At 33.9% G+C, this 21,453-nt stretch overlaps 1 long non-coding RNA gene across 34 annotated transcripts; it reads left to right on the top strand.

Annotated features, from left to right (window-relative positions):
- The first annotated feature begins 4,881 nt into the window (after window positions 1–4,881).
- On the top strand, window positions 4,882–11,852 carry LOC110895979. Of its 34 annotated transcripts, none has more exons than XR_004873872.1 (16): window positions 4,886–5,254; window positions 5,352–5,476; window positions 5,602–6,002; window positions 6,118–6,206; window positions 6,503–6,603; window positions 6,717–6,863; window positions 6,947–7,127; window positions 7,325–7,415; window positions 7,727–7,818; window positions 8,000–9,143; window positions 9,375–9,456; window positions 9,533–10,106; window positions 10,192–10,405; window positions 10,659–10,758; window positions 11,031–11,184; window positions 11,290–11,523. It is a non-coding gene; the product is annotated as an uncharacterized LOC110895979 (long non-coding RNA). The 34 variants fall into 34 exon arrangements; XR_004873847.1 differs by lacking the exon at window positions 7,325–7,415 and adding exons at window positions 11,569–11,614; window positions 11,787–11,852 and having other exon boundaries at window positions 4,977–5,254; window positions 7,727–9,143; window positions 11,290–11,396; XR_004873873.1 differs by having other exon boundaries at window positions 4,978–5,254; window positions 8,474–9,143.
- Window positions 11,853–21,453: the final 9,601 nt, after the last annotated feature.

Genomic DNA, 21,453 nt, shown 5'->3' with positions numbered 1-21,453 from the left:
GTATGTTAACATATACCGAACAAGCTAAGGTGAGTTCACTACTCTTTCACAAGCATGCGTCCAGGGAGGACAAACAAAATAATATTCCGGGGAGGAATACTTTTATTACTTTGGTTAGTTTTGATGTTATTTAATAAACTCAACTCTATCACCAAAGTCCCTACTTACTACCGAACTAGTTACCGGGGAGGCAACGGGGTATTAGTTGATAGCGCTATTAGGCTTGACAACCTCACACCGTACCGGGAGGACGGACGTGAACTAATGACCTAAACACATGGCCAATGTTGATAGGCATTGATGAGGGCAAACAAACATACGTCACTTCGGTATCGAGTTTATTATTAGCATGTCTTTAAACTATCTTAACATGAGTTTCGCTAAATAAAACTGTGAACTCGCAAGCTTTATGCTGATACACTTTTTCTACATGCGTGCAGGTCGTTAGACGATTTCATGAAACGGAGCTTGTAATCGGAGGAGCTGTGGATGTCATGGGTCGTGCCGAAGTTAACATATTTGATGATTATGTTATGTCTTGCGAACAAGTTGTTTTTAAATATTTAAAACTATTTCAAATGCTTCCGCTGAACGTGTATAGTTACGAATCAGATGTTTTGAATTACACTTCTCACGTTGAATGGAATTCGAATTTATTATATTGTTGTTAGTTCAATGTGATTAGGGGCTAAATCCTGGTATGTCACACGCCTCGCGATGATTTTCGCATGTGGTATTTTGGGGGTGTGACACAAAGGTGTTACAAAATTAAAACCATAAAACCTAAACCTGTTAAAAAAAAGTTAGTACCCAAAGGTGAAACTAGCTATAAACCACAGGGTCCATCTGTGTAATTAACTCTAATTAAAATCAAACAATCAACTTTTAATGTTAGAAACTCCACCTCTTTTCTTTTTCCTTTTTTCATATTATTTCTTTTATTCTTTTCCTTTTTATCCATGTCTTGAAATATATAGTAAAAAAGTCGGATTCAACAAACCCACTAGTGGTTATTTAAAGTTCGCTGTTGTAACATCCGGTCCCTCTCATCACCAATATTGTTCGCTCTGCCTCCGATGGGTTGTCCATACAGGAACTCACGGATTTGTTTTTTGTTGCTCCTGTGGAGACTTCCCAGGAGGTCACCCATCCTGGTACTACTTCCACCTGAGCACGCTTAACTGTGGAGTTTTTATGTGCTCCATAACCAACCAAGCCCAAAACGCGTTGATGATTTAAAAGGCAGGTCATTCTTTAAGAACCGAGGAACTCTCCTGATCATGGCCGATATGGGATTGCCTAGGGTGTCACAATGGTCCTGTTAATCTTCCAATAGTTAGTATCCGTATTGTTACAGCTGTTATCACAAAATGCTTTGGATATCTTTTTTAAACCACATGACATTACCAAAAAAAAAAGGTTTTCAAAACCAAAAACATTTTTTTGTGGTTTTCAAGAATTTGCAGTATTGGATTTATTCCATTACAAGCCCACTATAACACTTTTATGTTAATAAGTGTCATCATTAATAAAATAACATCCTCTTTGGGCTTCCGTTAATTCTTTGGGGTGTAACTTTTTTAGTGTGTGAGAGAAATGAATATCTTAATAGGAGCATACACTTTCAAGAATATGTATAACCCGAATTTAACTTTATTTTTATTTTATAAGCAAAAACCCAGTTTAAGTTGAGGTATATATGTTAGTGGATGTTGTTAATGGTGCAGTTTTTGCTTTGTGATATAGGATTTCCATAAAGATATTTGAAGCCATTGGATTCGATATGCTATAAAAATGTATATTATCATAAATATATCTTTCATGGACTTAACTTTCTAGAAATGTTAACGATTAACATTTTTTACACATAACCTTTTATTTGAAGCCATTGGATTCCATATGCTATAAAAATGTATATTTCCATAAATATATCTTTCTTAATGGACTTAACTTTCTAGAAATGTTAACCGTTAACGTTTTTACACATTAACCTTTTATTTATAATTTATAATTATTAATGGTTAAAACTTAAAACCATGATATGACAAAAACATTGGTAAGAACTCCGGAAAGTAAAAAAAAAAGCACACTTGAATTTTGTAGCAATATCCTTACGATTCACCTGTCATGCATTTTAAAACATGTTTTCTTTAATATATGCATCATAGTTGAATTTGCGTTACTCAATTTTATGTGTATTAAGAGATTTATAGAATTTTAATTGTTTAAAAATTGTCGTGTCTTTAGATATTTGTACTAATTCGATTAAACTACAAATGAACAAAGGAATGTACTTACATATTAGTTAATATTTCAATTATTATTTTCTTTTTTCCGAGATGATTGAACCATCCTACTAACTACTTTCTATACTTTTTTCCACAAATAGATAAGGCAAATAATGGATGGCATCAATAATAATGTTGGTGACTTGAACCTAAGGTGAGAATCCTTAAAGCAATAATATCAACTATTAAAGTTATAACTCTCTGTTGATTTTTTATTGGACAAATTTCATATAGTAGCAACCAACTTAATTTACTTTAGCTTGATTCGTTTTACCAATTATAAATAAGTAAAGCTTTCTAAAGCTAAGTGTACACATAATTATCCATATGAAAGGATAAATGTAATTAAAATTGCCTAATTGTGTATACGATCTTGGGCCTCCAAATACAAGATGGGCCTCGTTCTCACGATCGATTCGCCTGGTCGCACGCCCAAAACGGACACTTGTAGCTCAAGTTAGAGCTATTTTAGTGAAGCCCATTTTGTCACACGATCTTGGGCCTCCAAATACAAGATGGCCCGCTCCTCCACTCTTGGGCCCCATCAGATTTCTAGCCTCAAATATCACCAACGCGTTTTGACCCAATGGTTATGGATGAAAGGAGAACTTCACAATTAAGTGCCCATGTGGGAGTACTACTGGATAGGGTGACCTTATGGTAAGTCTCCATCTGGGCAACCATGAACAAATTCATGAGCTCTTAGTTGACAAACCGGACAATATTGGTGTTAGGCTCTATGTTACAACATCACTTATGGTGATGCCATTTGTTTCACACATCGACATCCAACAATCTTGTTCAACTTTTACCGGTGTCATACATTCGAATCCAATCAAGAAACGAGGTTTGCCATTTTGCAATCAACAAAAACCATTTGATGATGATTACAAACACATGCATCCAAAAAACTTTTGAGTGAAATTTAAGACATTTCACATCTTTATGCTTCTTTTGGTACACATCGTGTCATCTCCCATATGCATTGAAACACTTCATGTCACAATTGCATTTGTACAATTTCTGCTGACATACTTCACAGTACAATTTTATTTTATTTTATTTGTTACAAAATTAGTTATTATGAAGAGCCACAAATGATACTTGTAGACGACTACACTTTAATCTCATTTTTTATGTTTAATTATGTTTTGATTCTATGAAACATAATGTTTAAAATTCACTTCATTTTGAATGGTTATCAGAAGGTTTTATAGTACGCTTTATTCTCATTTCTTTAACAGTACACTTTATTCTCATTTTGTTATTATGTTTATGTTTTGATTCTATGGATGAGAGTGTTTAAAATAAATTTCATTTTGAATTCTTAAGAAGCTTTTACAGTTATATTCAAAGGGGTTTTGAGTTTATTATACTACATAAAGCTAAAATAAATTCAATTCACAATTTGAAAGGGGTTTAGATCAATTTTTGGTTGAACCCCGTAAACACGCTTAGCTAAATGGGTCGTGTTCAGGTGACATCCACTTATATACACTTACGTTAACTCGTAACCACCTATGTGTCATTTGCTCTAACATTGAGCTAATTTGTTTCTTTACAACAGTTGCTCTTTTATTTTCTATTTATAATTTGATTCATAGATCCCTAGAGAAATTCGTTTTAAATTTCGAATTTGTGGAAAGGAAGGCTGTTGTCGGAAAGAGAGCATAACAGGTAACAACTTCAATTCTTTCGACATGAGTACATGAGAGATAGGGGTAAGGAATTTCCCGCCTTAATTATCATCAACGCGTTTTGGCGTAATGGTTGTGGATGATGTGGGAGTACTACTGGATAACAGGTGACCACCTCGTAAGTGTGCTCATGTGGGAGTACTACTGGATAACAGGTGACCTCCTGGTAAGTCTCTATCTTGACAACCATAAACAAATCCGTGAGGTTTTAGTGGACAAAATAAACAATATTGGTGTTATGAGAGGATATATATTGCACCATCACTTATGGTGATGCTATTTGTTTCATACATCGAATCAATCAAGAAACGATGTTGGTCATTTCGCAATCAAAAGAAACCATATGATGATGATTACAAACACATGCATCCAATAAAACTTATGCTTTCTTTTGGTACACATCATGTCATCGCCCATGAATAATAAATAATCAACGAATATTTTCATATGATTTGTTTGACACCACTATCTATCATGTTGAAAAGATGTGCACCCCATTTAGATTCTTGTTTAACATTTAGCGTCACTTTCAAAAAGATTTTGTGAAAGTAAAATGTTAATGTACTTCTTAGCAGAACATACAATACTCATGTTATTCAAACATTAACTCCAAAACAATACTACAAATAGGCAAAAGCAACAAGGGTTTTCTATAGACAAAAAGATCACAACATTAGCAACGAAAACCAAATGTCGCCAAGTTAGCGACCAAAAGGAAATCAGTCACCAAATTAGCGACGAAAACAAAAGCGACATCATAGTCAGGGTCGTCTTCAAAAATCACAAAAAAGGCCATGTGCGAGATAAAAAAAAGTGAGCCCTATTCGCACTAAAACAGTTGGGCTTCTGAATTTGATTAGCAAACATAGTTTGGATTCGAAACAGTTGGGCTTCTAAACATTTGGGCTTTGACATTTTCATAAATCCAGGCCCTTTAAATTTAAAAAAAAAACATACAGATCTACCTCTTATATTAAAGCAAAATAATGTTGACTTTTTGACTTTGATGTGGCAATGCTCTTTGGGCAGAGAATTGTGTTTTTAGCGGCAAAATGGTTTTCCTCCTTTCTCCTCATTTGTGAAACCGTCTAAATGAAGAATCTTTATATGGAAACTAATCAATTATCAATCAGTTATTCTTCTACAAAATTATGAATGTGCTTCCATTATTATCGCTTATAATCAAAACATCTTTCTCTCCTAATACACATAGCGATCTCATACCTGCTTCAGAAATCCCTAGATCTCAAACACGACAACTCTCACAAGGTATGTTTTCTTCGATGTCTAATGATGTAATCCGATAATCCTTTGATTCTTTCTCTTTACTCAGTGTTTAATATGTTAACATTGATATATTTTATAGAAGCAGTGGAATCGTTTTTCAGTTTTGTTGTTCAATCGCCATTGATCCGCAACCAAGTCTCATTTTTAGGGTTTGTGGGTGTTTGAATCGGGGCTAGAGTTTAAATTCTCAATTTCTCAGATCAGGTAGGGTTTCGTAATTATTGGATGTTTATCTTCAATCGTTTTCTTTCATTGTCTGCTTTAACGCATGTTTGTGATCTTAATTTTTTTTTATTGAAATTCGATTTGATTTTGAATCTCTGTTACAGATTAAGCTGGAAGGAAGCAAATTGGGGATGACGGGTCAAATAGTTTATACACACTTCTGTTTAATTTGCTTATGTTAAAGGGATGTTGGATTTTATCTCGGTTTTTTTAATTTATATAATTTGAAGTGTTTTTTATTGTTTTTAGATGGGTTGATGTTTGTAATCTGAATTAAGTGTCTGATTTGTTGTTTTTTTTTGTGATAATGTAATTGTGCTTATTAGGGTTTGTTTTGAATGGTTTAGGATAAAGTGGTGAAGAGTGGGTCGACATGGAAGTTATTAAGGAGTTCCTCGGGTGGGTCGATTTGAATGTTTTGAATGCATAATGAGTTGGCTCCGAGTGATGTCACTAGCCTATCGGGGAGTTGCCTCTTCAACTTGACAGTTTTTTGTGTTCAGTGGTAAGCAAGAATTCAACATTTTTTTATTTAAATAATTTTTGAAGTGTTATCATGGATTCTTCATTTACAATAATTATATTTTTATATGGTATTGCTGGTGTTTTGCGCATAAAAGCAACCGAAGAAACTCATGGCAGTAAAGATAGAACCATTGGGTTCGTTCATGTCGTCTTTTACAAGGCTTGACAGACGTCTCTTTATGTGGTACATAACTTTTGATTCCTGATGTGTAACAATTTGACATATTTTTTGGGTTTTTGTTTACTTAGTTGATTTTCATATGGTGTGGCTTTTATGTGGCAGTAAAGATAGAACCATTGGTTTTCGTTCGTTCCGTCTTTTACTGTCTTTTTCGTTTTGTTATTTTAAGACCGGTCTATTTTTCTTGGGATTAATAAGATAAAGAAGGTGCTTATTAAGAAGCTAATGATAACCTTACAAGAATTATTGAAGATAGTTTAAAGAATAAACTGTTATCACTGCCACCTCCATTGTTACAGGAATGATCAAGACTAAGCCTCTTATGTGGTTTTTCACCGCCTCAGCCGAGGTGCCCCTCGAGGCGTGTGCCTCAAAACGTTTTTTTCAACCACGAATGTAGGTACGTTTCATCGTTAGTTTTTCATTTACTATTATATGAAAAAAAATTATATTTCGAAACAACATGATTTATTAGTTTCATATCTTTATTGGTGGTCACCATCTTATATTCAGGTTAGAACTATGAATTTAATTGGGCTTTTAAGCGTCTTCAAGCTGGTACTTGGTTCACACTGTTTGCCTTTAGCAGGTTATAAAGCCAAGTTTTTAGAAGGCCTGTCATTCTGAAACATAATTTGTGGGTTACACCTTATGCACCTGGTGAGGATTTTAGTTCTTAGATTATCTATTGCTTTAAAGGTGATAAATAAGACTTTTATAACATCTCTCTTTCTCCTTGACAGTTCATGTGATTATCTTTCACGCACTACGTACAACTACGCAAGTGCATATGCAGTTCTCAACTTAAAGTTGATTCCGTATTGAGTTGAGCCGTGCTGTCTTCTAATCACTCAAGGAGCCAAAGAAGTCTGATTGTTGCAATAGTTGCAGTTTCTTGGTACGGGTTGTAAGGGGCCAAATCAGGTTGACCCATCTTTCAACTTTTTTTTTTACAAATTACGAAATGAATGTGATAGTGATGATTATTATGATTACAATAGCAATATTATTACAATAATCAATTAATAATTTTTATCAAACATTAGGATATACGCGACTCCGGTTTGCAATAATCCATTTTTTATAATTCTATCAGAAATTTGTTACCCTTTCTTTTCCAGCTTACATCGATGTGTCTCTTGAGAAAACATTGAGAACGGGTTTTGAAAAGTTTGAAATGAAGGCTTCACAAATATTGAGAACATTTTTATGGTAAATTATTCTTCAGTTTAATATCTTATTTTATATAGAATATTCAACTTTGTATGAAATGGATTTTAAGTGGATTTTATGTGTGAAAAATCTTTAATTAAAAGTAAAAATTGTGGTCATTTATGTAATTTATTCTTTTCCTTAATAATTAGCACGTATAAAACTAATTATCCAAACCCGAAGCTTATTATTCGACCCTAGATAATCAGATATGTAATCTTTTTATCCAACCTTCAAAAATTGATTACCGTGATCTGATCTGAATTCATAATAACATCTTACATACTACTAATATCTTGTTCAATTTTCAGGTTTGAAGAAAAGAAGATAATAATGACAAGAGTAATATGGAGGTTGCAGAAGAAGGTGTTGAAGCAAGTCACGTGTATCTGAACAGATTGAGGTTTATGCGACAAATTTAAAAAATACTGATAGCTTTACTCAACAAATAGTCATATCTAGATTCTTATCATCCAATATACTCTAGATTGTAAACTTGTAGTCTTCCCAACTTTGAAAGTATGCATTGAGTTCATCTCTACCTTCATTGAACTTAACAAATTTATTTTTGTTCTATTATGAAGGTCTTTGTACTGCTGGCACACCATATGGACCATCTATGATACTGTCAAAAAATTTGATCAACTTATGTAAATATACACATCTAAGTTTAAAAAAAATACTCTCAGGTGAGGAGACTTGGGTATATACAGGGTTTGTTTTGTCTATTCTTTGTAACTTTTCTTAAAATTATAGATGTGTTAGTTATGATTAAAAGAATATACGGAACGATATGAAAGGTTATATGCATTTAATATAGACTATTGACGGCTTTTAGAATAGAATTACAATAGGTCTTAAGCACAAGAAGATTTGCGGGCAGATTAGGTTGGGTGGGTTAGAACATATTGTCAACATTTAGTACCTGTACAAGTTGACCTACAACACTATTTGACCATTTTTTGGAATGATTTTTATACCTGCTCTAATTGTTGTTTAACGTTTGGAATGATTTTTATCTATTTACATATTTGATGAAATATATGTGTGAATCTCAGACATAGACAAAGTTGCGAATTGTACCACATATCATGCACCAAGTGCTAAGGAGGGAAACATATGACATAACAAATGTTCGTGAAGGGATTGCTCTAGAAAATAATTTATTTAGAGTTTATGATGCTTCAAAACCGGCGGGGAGGTTCAAAAACATCCCCTTTGCGGGTTCATTAATTTATTGATTTTTTTCTATATGACGACTTGATTATTTAATGTTGAAATGATTGTATAGATATCAAGTAGGCAAGTTGTTCATGTATGTCCAAAAAAATATGGATTTATAACTTCAATATTTTGTTTCTACTTCACTTAAATTCATTTTTTTTCACATGTTTAATGTTTCTTTTTCATACATTAACACGAATAACCGTCAATCTTAATGCTACAATTCCATCAGGTATGCAACCCCTTCATTTTTGAATTTTGACTTTTTATATTTTTTTTTCATTTTGATAATGTATGTGTTAATTTTTGTTTCCATCAGTTTGATTTTTGTTTAATTTTGATGAACTATTGCAGTTGATTGACACACAACTAAATGAATTTTGAAAGATTCATGGAAGTTGGTATGAAACTTGATGCAAAATAATGAGAAGTGGCTGAGCAATTGGGAAACTTTAAGGGGCTGTAGAAGGTGCAAGCTATTAGATTTGAGCCAAGAAATTCAAAGTAAGTAATATCACAATCTAACTATTTAAGGAAATGGTGGTGAAGGGCTTAAGTGATAAGGTTGTTGTAGTGTCGATGAAGTATGCATCAAGTTTATATAAGAACCCAAATTAGGTTTTAATAAAAATGAATTTTATGTTCATAGAAAAGTTAAGAACTTCAAATATTTTTCTTCATTTATTGATTAGACGTCTAACATAAAGGATTGACATGTTATTTTTTTTAAAGCAGGTTATTCTAAATTAGCCTCAGGGTGATTTTGGACGGGAATGAATGTGAGCCACTTTGGAGGCGGGATCCCTTTCTAATCCGGGTATCTTTTGTTTATCATTTAAAAGCTATTGAAGTGCTGGTTACCGTTTCACATACAATTTTTGGCATTTTTGTAGGATAAAGAATGATGACAGGATGATTCAAGTAGAGGGTGGTGTGGATGCTCTTTCTGAAGATGAACTTCGTGAAGATTGGAGAGAGCGAGGTATGCTTGGATTACTTTCAGTGGAGAAAATGCTTTAGCAGGTTTTATTTACTTTCACACATGCAAATTTATTTGACTGTAATTGGTGGAGCAAACTAGAAATCAAATTGTTATTTACTTTAAAGTAATTTTAGAGTAGAGTTTTAGATAGAGTTGTGTATTCAGCCTCTGAGTTGGTCTATTGAGTGAAGCTAGAGGTTGATTTTGGGAGGGAAACAGTATTAGCTGACCTACACTTCTTTGGAGGCGGGATCCATTTTAAAGTGGGTCAAATTCTGGATTCGGGTCACCCGTCTCTCAAATACGGAAACCTTATATTTTCTAATTTTCTACATTTTTTATTCACCTCTTTTTTTACAAAACGCAAATGAAACCATTTTCCTAATCCTCTTCTTGTGACAAGCGATTCCACAACAATCGAAACAAAGGTGTCTTGCACATCATCAAGAAGAAATTCTTAGGGTTTTCAATTCTTCCACTAAAAGGTGAGTTTATCTTACAATTATTTTCTTTTTTTTTTTAGTTTTCACACGAATTCGATTTTGAGATTAGGGTTTATTTTTTGTTCAGATTATGTTATTTTACAAATCAGTTCAGATTAGGGCTGTTTTTTGGGCATCAATTTGTTTTTTCCTGTCGATTGCAATAAGGTGTAACCGGCGGCGGCGTACAAGTAGGGTATTTTAGTGTCATATTTGCTCAATGTTTGCAGTTATTTCATCCATCAATATTTGTTATTCACGCTTTATCGTGTTTCTGGTGTTCGAAGCCCTAATTAGAACAAGTCAGTTCTCGATCCCATACATAATATAACGATTTTGTGTTTTCTGATTTCCGCTATTTGATTTGTATTACTAGCTGCGATCGTCCATTCATTAATCTACATATATTTTATTTGTAATTTGTAAAATAAATATGTTATTTCCAGGTTTGTTAGGGTTCAGATTTATGCATAAGTAGTTTGTATTCTGTACATCAGTGTTAGATTTAAATTGCAATAAATATAGATTGATTCATTTTTATGATTCATTTTGTAGCAATGCAAAGAGGGGCAAGATGTTCATCTTGATCAGGTTAAAGCGGTGCTGCTGGAGTGTGCCGGCCACTTTGGCTTGTGTGCAAGTGTGGAAGCGAAGGGTAATAAAGTGGTTTAGTGATTTGGTGGTTTCATATCAATGTAGTTCTTTTCATTTACGTTTTCTTCTATTCGTATGTAGTGAAATTGGCTGAATTTATGAAATGTTTTTAGAGCTTTATTGGTATTGGAATTGAATGCGTATTTGATTAACGTTTACAATGAAAAAAAAACATTAAAAATAGTTTAAAGGAACTTGTGCCGTTTTTTTGATATTATGTAGGGCTTTTTTAACAATTGCCTTTTTTAATGAAATGTTGATTTTTTCTTGAAGTTAATCATGTTGTTGTGGAGATCGGTAATCCACTTTTGGACTTCAATACAAGTTTTAATTCAAGGGGGAGGGAGATAGAGATGTTCATGGTTCGGTTCAAAATCATGAAAATCGGTCAACAGTTTGTGATAAGCATGACATATTGGATGAAAAAGTAAGTAAATACACCCTTTTAATAGTTTTAAAACTCTTAAGATATACGTATATTTTTATTGAATGTGATAATTTTACTGAGTATATGTTAATTTTACATTGCCAGATTTAGCGATTGTCGGTTGTCATATCTTTGAGGGTGGAATGAATCTTTTCATTTGTGAGTTTGTAGCATTCCAAGATGTAAAAAGAGGAGTGTTGATATTAAGTGAGGTAACTATTGGTACAATAAACTTTGTAATAACTTATATTATTTGTGAATGTTATAAAGTGCAAACTTAGGGTTCAAAATATGTAACAACTAATTTGAATTCAAATACATTAAAATCATGTACGTTGTCTTATGTTCATGTCCTTCCCTTGATTTATATTTTGTTAACTCTAGAGAGTAGCATATGATTTCTTGAAAGTTGGATGCATTACCTCCACTGGTGAGTCCCTTATCCTTGCATCAATTGTTATATTTTAGCTTCTTTTGTTCGTAACTTATAATACATTAAGCAAGGGTACCACTTTTCCTAGCGCCTAGGTTATGATAATAATTGATTATACCTTTGTATTATTACATACCTTTTTTTCATACACATGGTCAATTGTACGTAGCTTTGTCGAGGGTTACAAGACGAGATGGAATCAAGCTACTAATACTTGACAACGAAGGCAGACTTACAAATAAAACAATGAATGTTTTATATAAAGAGATCTTCAATGAGTTGTGAAGTTTTTATGGTTTTCATGTATTTCCGTTATTTCACGTACTTTCTATGATTTATGTTAATATTTGAATGTATATGTAATAATTATTTACGCATTAAAGTATAATTTTTTTGTTCTATAGCCACCTGTGTATTACACGGGTACTTAGACTAGTTTCTTTTAAATATATATAAAAGAAAAATTCGAGCCCTGTTTCGATTTAGGCCCAGAACGATCACCCACCCCGCACTTGCTCAAGGTCGGCCCTGATCATATAAGTGACAAAAGTACAAACTGATTGCAACAACAATCACTAATTAGCAAAACACAAAACAAAAAATAATTTGGTAATCACACATAACAAATGGAATTAAAAGAATTTCTCAAACAAAATGGCTTTTAAGATGGCTGAACGGTCGCAAATGAGGTTTTTGTAGTGAGATAGTTACACTTGATTTTTTTTTTTTTTTAACTTTTGATGTATGTATTCAATTTCTGAGTTATTTTATATGGTATTAAAAAAGGATAAATAATTTAAATTCGTAAGTGTCATATTTCTATGCAGCGGCGGAGCGTGACCAAAAGTTGCGAGGGGGCGGAAAGTCATGGGACCAAATTTTTTTCCTATAGCTATGTTTCGGATTATATGTTCGGGTCGGGTCAAACAATAATAACTCCAAATAAAACTACATAATCTTCATTCATTCAAATAAGGCACTCTTACTCATAGAAAATGCTATATATTGTTTAACAAAAATAAAGACCAAATATTTACAATGATGCGAGATAAATGTTAAGTACCTGAACGAAGAATTACAACACAGCGCAACGATCATTAAGATAAATGGTAAGTACCTTTAGCAACGATCTTTAAGATAAATGGTAAGTACCTTTAAGACCTTTAAGATGAAAAGAACCCTCAACTTTGATTTATATATAAAGTAGTAACAAACTTTACTTAAGTTTAGCCCGTTCACATTTTTTTAAATCAATGCGAAATTATATATAAATATTTTTTACAATAAACTTGGTAGGGGCAGGGGAATTTTAGGAAAAATAATTGGCGGGGACATACCTATATAATTTTAAAATTTTCGGACAAAAAAACGAAAATATTACACTTCTAACCGAAACATTCGGGGGCGGATGCACCCCCGGTCCCTTAAAAGCTACGCTGCTGTTTCTATGGGTAAACTATATAAACAACAAGGGTAAAAATGTCATTCTATATTATTATAAAGCAATTTATATTAAAGAAACCCCCTCCCCCTAAAAGCCCCTGTTTCGATCAAAACCCTCATTCCCCATCATCTTCTTCCTCACCTGCTTCCCTTCTCCTACTCGAACCCTAACAATGGATGGCGAAGACTGGAACTGGTGCATCCGAAGAGAAGGCACAACGTTTGATCCTGAAGTAAAATATGGTACGTATTTCATGTTTTTTCTTTCAAAATTGTTAGGGCAAAGTCAGTTGAATCGGTCTCTGAAAAGTTTTTTTTGTCAATATACAGCTAATTGACCTGGATTTTTCACGCTCGGACTTCATCATGGAGGTAATTTCACTGATGAGGATGATTTTGACTATAGTGGGGGACAGGTAGGCCACATTGACAAGGTGGATTCTGACTTCTTATCATTGATGATGTTGAATGATATGCTTGTAGAGTTAGGTTATTCTGATGAGGATGTTGTGGTATACCATTTCAGGGTTCCAGGAGAAGATTTAATGTTAGGTTTAAGGCCCTTAGGCAGTAACACTGATTTCATTAGACTGCTTCAATATGTTAAAACAAACAAGGTGCTTGATCTTTATATTCAACATATTAGGAAAAATCCTAAACAGGATGTAGAAAATGATGAAAGAGAACCTGAATATGTTGATTTGAGTGAACAAGATAGTTACGAGGACAGTGGTAAGCATGATGAAGATAACTGATGATGAAGATAAAACTGATAGTAGTTATGTAGGGGCTTATGAACAAGTGAAAGTGAAAGTGAAAATGAAAGTGAAAAGGTTGAATGTGTGGATACTACCCCTAGGAAACGTGTAAAGTCAGTAGTCATTAAAACTACCCCTAGGAAAGACAGAACTAAGAAGGTTGGAGAGGAAGACAGAGCTGATAATGTGGGTGAGGAAGAGGATGATGATGAAGATTCAGACTACATGTAACACCCCGTGTTACCGAATGTCAAAGTCAAAGTCAAGATTGACTTCTTTGACTATAGTTAGTCTATTCTATGTTGGTGTTTCTGTTAGTTGTATTATGTGGAGTAAGTGTTATTAATCAAAGTGATCGAATGTTCAAATCAATGCGAAACGCTAAACGACTGTGAATAATAGGAAGTAACAATTCGATAAAGTCAATTAATCAATAATCGAGCTAATCTAATCATCATCGAACTCGAGACTCGAATTACGCGAATTCTGGTGTTAGTATACGTGTGTGTGTGCCTTATGTGTTACTTGTGCATGTTTACTTTATGTGATGTGTGGTAATCAATCGAAACTCGAATCGAAACTCGAAACTCAATCAAACACAGTCAAAATCGAATTATGATCATTGGTGGCGAAAAGACAGCGCGAGACATATGTGATTGTATGTTAGATATAGTGGTTGGGATTAAAAGTAATTTGGATAGGAAACTCTATCGTATTCTCATCATTCGCAATCGAAATCGAAATATCGAAAATCGTCGCACTGAACGCTCGAATCAGGCAGCTGAACGATCAGGCTTCTAGCCGATCGAACAGCCCAGCCGATCGAACTGCTGTCCGATCGGACAGGCTGTCCGATCGGGGTGCCTGACCGATCGGCCAGCCCTTTCCTCTTTTGGAACCCTATAAATACCCCTTTTCACTTTCAAACTTTCTACTTTTGGAAACCTCTGACCGACTAGCTCGTGCTCCCCTTCTTTTCTCAGATTCCTTCCGATTCCGGTAAGATTTCATCCTAAATCTTGTACTTTCTTGATCTATACACACTCCTACACCTTTCTATCTTTCAAATCTTACTTTTTAACCATGAAATCATCAAGATTCAAGTGTTCAAGGATGATGTCATCATGGTGTTCTTGAAGAACTCCATGTTTTGGCTTCAATCCACCAAGAATAACTTAGATCTAGCCGATTTCCACATAAACAAACAAAGATCTATCATAGATCTAAACATTTACACGGTGAAAAGAATTGAAGGAATGTTTTCCAACTTTCTTTCAACTCTTTTACACTCAATGCCTTCAAACCGGTAGAAACGGAGTTTGAACCGACTCACTTATCATCCTAGTAGTTGTGCGGTTCAAGATTCGGGTTCTAACCACGAGATTCACCGACTTCGGGTTAAACGTTAAACTCCGTTCCGAACAGCTCACCGACCGGATTTGGGTGATTCCTATCCGAGCAGGAGAAACAAGTAAGAACGAGGGTTCTGTGGTTCAACTCGTTGTCAAAGTACCTCGATATAACATCAAACAACCAAAGCAGCCAAGTGTTAGACGAACCGGCCGACCAGGTCAGGAAGCTGAGCCAGCCCGATCGGATAAGCCAGCCGATCGACCAGGCCAACCGATCGGCTAGCACATGGCCCCACACTCTAACAGTTTCATGAAGTCTAGTATTGAACGAAGTGTTGATCGATCGGACTACGGTCTGATTTGAATACTCTTCGGATCATGAGATACTATGCTTCAACACTTAATCGATTTTCAACTTGTTCAACACGTTGGAGTGCCACCCGATCGGTCAAGCCGTCCGACCAGGTGACACCCTGATAAGAACTATTGTTGAAGAACCTAACCGATCGGTTACGCCGGCCGATCGAACGGTCCGTTCGATCGATCGACCTAAAAGGTAAGGATACTTCAATATTTTCAAATACTACAACGAAAACCTCAAAAGGTCTAGCCATCATACACAAACACATCCTTCTCAAAGGAAGAAACAATCCACTCGAACAGTCCATCCGATTGGCCTACCGACCGACCGGACAGATTGTCCGAACGGACTGGTTAACCGAACGGTCAAGCCGTCCGATCGGACCTACCGTCTGATCGACCATGCTGTCCGACCCTCCGACACTTGTTTACGTTTTACACGTTGCTTATTGTTATGCTATCGAACTATTCCGGCTAACCCTACTCTCAAGTGCTCCCTTCAATCCGTCAATCACTGTGAGTATACTCGATTCCTTTTTTGCTTTTAGCACTTTGGGGTGTTACATACGTTACTTATACGAAATCACATCGAACACACTACTCAATTATTTCAAACGCTAACCGTACCGCATGTATTACGTGACTAAATGAATGCTTCTTGTTATGTTTACACGTGCAATGCTGTCTACCTGCCTTAACGACGATAGTACTATAGTTTGGACCCAGCACCCGTTCGTACGAGGGTTGTTAAGGACAATTACTTGCATGGATTACGGTGGTACTCATGTATTGCGAACTGCCTCGGGCAGTCAACCCGCAGTCATTGTTATCGATAGATCCATGTCGATAATTAACATGCTTCGTTTTCCTCTGTGTATGTGTTGGTTATGCGTAAACTATTTCGAACTCTATTATGTTATTATCAAACTTGTATGCTCACCTTTACATTTTATGTATTGACTTTATTTTAACGTATGTGACAGGCAATTAGGATGCTTATCTACTAGGAAGGCGAGCTTAGAATAAGCGTCTAGAGCATAGTTGTCTGTAGATCTTGCAGATCGAGTCTCTAGAAGCATTTGAACAATTTTTATATTTAAAATCTGAGTTGTCGGAACAGAATATTTGACTTGATGTTATCTGTAATAATTTGTTTGCTATTTAAGGTACGGTATGAGACGTATTATATAAATTGAATAGTGATAATAATTGTTATGGAAACTTCTGGACAATCTGTTTCGCTCAGTGCCATGCCCCGATGATTCCGCCATCGGTTGGGGTGTGACACTACATAGTTGACAAAGATAACTTAGTTGACGATTATAGTGTAGACATGGATGAGTATAAGACTGCCATTGATTTTGAGATTGATGAAGAATGTGAAGAAGATAATGATGTAGATTCAGATGACCATGTGGATTTAGATGGTTTTGATAGTGTAACAGACTCAGATGTTGACACTCCTCTTCAAAAAGCTTGTAGGAGTGTTAGGAAAAAGAAGAAAAGGTGCAAAACATCAGGTGAAGATCCCTTTTATCTTGGCCAGTCATTTGCTGAAAAGGACGATGTAAAGTTTATTGCATTGTCTTCAACTTTCTTGTTCCTGTTAAACATTACGATTGCATTATCTTCAAGCTTCTTGATGGTGTCCAACAGTCCAGGAATCATCACAGCAGGGTTCTGAATCATCGGCGGCTCAGCCCAAGCAACAAAACCGCAACTTTGCCCCTGTATTGAACATCAACAATTTTAGGGTTAGGTTTAGATGAAATTGGGGAAAGGAGTTTAATCGACTTACTGGCTTAGGTTTGTTGCAACGATGGAATCGACGACCTGGGTTTTGTGTGGTCCATGCTGTGCGAAGCTGCGTCGGAGCTCCACATGTGCATACCACCATTGTTAGGGTTTGAAGCAGGTGAGGAAGAAGATGATGGGGAATGAGGGTTTTGATCGAAACAGGGGCTTTTAAGGGGAGTTTTTTATTTTCTTTAATATAAATTGCTTTATAATAATATAGAATGACAATTTTGCCCTTGTGAGAAATAAGGATAAAGACAAAATTTAGTAAAAAATTTGACAAAATTTGACTTTTTTGAAATTTGGACTAAAATGGCAAAAAAAATGCAAACCTCAGGGACCCAGATTTAAAAATTTGGATTTTGGACTAAAGTGGCAAAAGTGAGCAAACCTCAGGGACCATTTTGGCTATTAACTCAAACAAACTATTTATAAAAATCAAACTCAAATATATAATGTTCTGGGATCTATAAATTTGACACGTTTGTTAAAGAACATTTATCCTAATAAAATAGAATCTATCTACTATAATAAAAGAAACCAAGTTTTGGACACGTGTCATTCATAGAAGGTATCCTCAAGTCTATATTATCTTATATTAACTAAATAAATAAATAATAAATTAATATTAAATCTTATCATAATTTAATAAAATATTATCCTCAAATTGTTAATTTTATATATTTTTAAAACAACTACCTCTCTTTTCTACTTATCTAATATTAAATATATAAATAATAAATTAATATCAAATGTTATCCTAATTTTTTAAAAATATAACTTTTTTATTAATTGGTGTACAAAATTACATTTATTCAACTCGTGTAAAACGCGGGGTTTTTAAAAATATAACTTTTTTTATTATTTACTATACAAAGTTACATTTATATAACACGTCTAATACACAAAGTTTTTAAAGATATAACTTTTTATCATTTACTATATAAAATTAGATTTATTCAACACGTGTAATACGCGTGGTTTTTAAGGATACATTTTTTTTATTATTTGGTAGATTTTTCAACCCGACTATACACGGGTTTTTTAAAGATACGACGTTTTTAGTATTTAATATACAAAATTACATTTATTTAATATGTGTAACACACATGGTTTTTAAAGATATAACTCTTTACACAAAGTTTTTAAAGATATAACTTTTTATCGTTTACTATGTAAAATTATATTTATTCAACACGTGTAATACACGTGGTTTTTAAGGATACAACTTTTTTTTTTTATTATTTGGTAGATTTTTCAACCCGACTATACACGGGGTTTTTAAAGATACGACGTTTTTAGTATTTAATATACAAAATTATATTTATTTAATATGTGTAATGCACATGGTTTTTAAAGATATAACTTTATTTAGATCTATTCAACACGTGTAATATACGGGGTTTTAAAGATGTAATATTTTTATTATTTGGTAGATTTATTCAACCCGATTATACACGAGTTTTTTTAAAGATACGACGTTTTTAGTATTTAGTATACAGAATTACATTTATTTAATCTATGTAATACACATGGTTTTTAAAGATATAACTATTTTTTATTATTTGATATATAAAATTACATTTATTTAACCCGTACAATATACGGAGTTCATAAAAATATAACTTTTTATTATTTAATATATAAAATTACATTTATTCAACCCGTGTAATACACGGGATTCTAACCTAGTATAACATATTCTTCAACTTTTAATGACATGTTTGTTAAAGAACATTTATTATTCTAATAAAATAGAATATAACCTATTCTTTAATTATTCTAATAAAGTAGAATGTAACTTATTCTTTATATTTTTTGAAATAATTCTAGGTAAATTTTTTTTGAACAGCATGGAATGACGTGTCAATCATCATGACACTGGGCGCTGTGGCTAAGGTCGATTACTCGACCGCCGCCAGCCCCTTGGCTCTCCCAGATGCGTGGAAACCCTAACTCCACCCCGCCCGAAGGCACGACAGTGGAATAATCGGTAAAACCTCGCCTCTCATCAGGGGCGGGCTCACATTGAAAGGATCGGGGTCCCCGGACCCCAATGTTTTTTAAAAAATTAGTAGATCCGGTATATTAAATTTTATAAGGACCCCATAAATATAATTAGGTGGACACCATAGAAAGAAAAAGAAAGCTGGTGTAGTGGTAAAGCTCCCTCTTTAATAACAAGAGGTCATGAGTTCTATCCTTGTATAGCCCGCTTTTTGTATTTTTTTTTAAATCTAGTTCCAACCTCGCTCTGACCCGACCCGAACAAGGACCCACCCGAAAATTTTAACGTTTTGCTATAAAAATTTTGAACACCGAAAAAATGGACCCCATTGGAAAAAAATCATGGGTCCGCCACTGTCTCTCATCCAAGACGAACCGGCGCCACCCGTATTCGTCCTTCACCTGAATGCCGCAGAAAATAACGAGGAGAGTGTGAGTCGAACCTAGGTCACAAGGAACACTAAGTCGTTCTCCAACCACTCCACCACTACCTCATTGGCTTCTAGGCCATAGTCTTGTAAAATTAAGCATTTAAGCAAACAAGGTTTAATAAATACATACAAAAACGTAAATGAACTAACTTAAACATGTGCAAACCAACAAGCATAAATGAGCGTAAATGAACCAACTTAAAAGAAATTAAATGAACAAACAGAAATAGATATTTATGAAAAAAATGAATAAACAAGACATGTATTTATGTTCATTCTCATTCAACTAAGTAGAAAAAATGTTGTCTAACTGAGTGAACATTTTGTCCAATGAATACTAAAAACACAAAAATAACTTTAGAAATAAATATGAGTATCTAGTTAATAATCATCTAATGAAATATTACTCAATAACAAAGGAGATTTATAACTGTCTAAAAAAGATACTTAATTATAGGGTTGTGCAAAGGTAGAGAATCGAATTGAACCGAATTGGATCTGAGCCAAGTCGGAGTTGTTAAATGCTAAATATAAGAACTATAACTAGTCCATATTTTAACAGTTCCGGTTTAGCTTGAAACCGGGTTAAACGTTCTCGTGTAAACGGTTCTCGTCGGAACCAGTTGTCAAATCGTTTAAAACATATAACTAAAACTTGCAACACCAAAAGTTCAAACCATTTAAAGTAAATGTAGCAAAATAAGAAGTTTCAAACCTTAAAACGAAAGTATACAATGTAAAAAACGAAAGTTAACGGAAAAAACTTTTATTTAACCATCACAAAAAAAAAACTTCATTCAAACATTGTGTAAAAACTATCTTTATATTCTTTAATCCTAAAAACATATTTTTAAATACAATATTTAAAGTTTAAATAAATTATTAGGCTTTTTGAATATAATATTTAAAGTTTAAACCCAATCTAGTTCTAGCGTTCTTTAAACGGGCCCATCGATTAGAACTGGAACCACTCGGGAACCGTTTTCTCCCAAATTTAAGAACCAGAACCTGAGAACCTGAACCTGACCCTAAATACAATAATACGATTCGGATTTGATGATTCTGGTTTGATTCCTCGGTTCTGACAGTTTGAAACCGTAAATTGCTCAGCCTACTTAATTGCTAAGAAGGACTAATTTTGACAAAAAGTGTAGATACTCCTTTGGATGGATGAGAGTCTCATTTTTCTTTAAGATCGAAGATATACTCTACTTGCATTTAGTGATTTGATGATAAGAATAAACGTTTTTTTTTTTTTACCAAACTCCTATAAAAGGACCAAGTTGGGCTATTGCTCCAAACACAACCATCCAAACACCCAACTTAACAAAGATAGAACGACTATTTTCAACTTCAAAGATCAACTGTTGAGTGTTGATGAAACTAAATTTTTAGCCACTATGGACAAAGCGAGATCAACTCTTCCTAATTACGGCAGGCAAAATACTAGTTAAAATTAAAAATAAACAAAATATAACTTTATTGAAGACTGATTTAAATATTATAAAAAATACCCTCCTATATACTAAATGACACGCTTAAATAAGATACTATGATCATATATATTTAATAAAAAGTAGTTTTTTTTTGAACGGCTTTTAATAAAAAGTAGTTAACATTTCCGTTTTAAATCTTTGAATATCGAGAAAAAAAATACACATATAGTTTACTGTTACTGTCGTATATTT

Source organism: Helianthus annuus, chromosome 12, assembly GCF_002127325.2.
Source record: "Helianthus annuus cultivar XRQ/B chromosome 12, HanXRQr2.0-SUNRISE, whole genome shotgun sequence".
In the NCBI taxonomy this organism is placed as follows: domain Eukaryota; kingdom Viridiplantae; phylum Streptophyta; class Magnoliopsida; order Asterales; family Asteraceae; genus Helianthus; species Helianthus annuus.
Note: the sequence above shows the minus strand (reverse complement) of the source record. Positions and strands in the feature narration are given on the sequence as shown.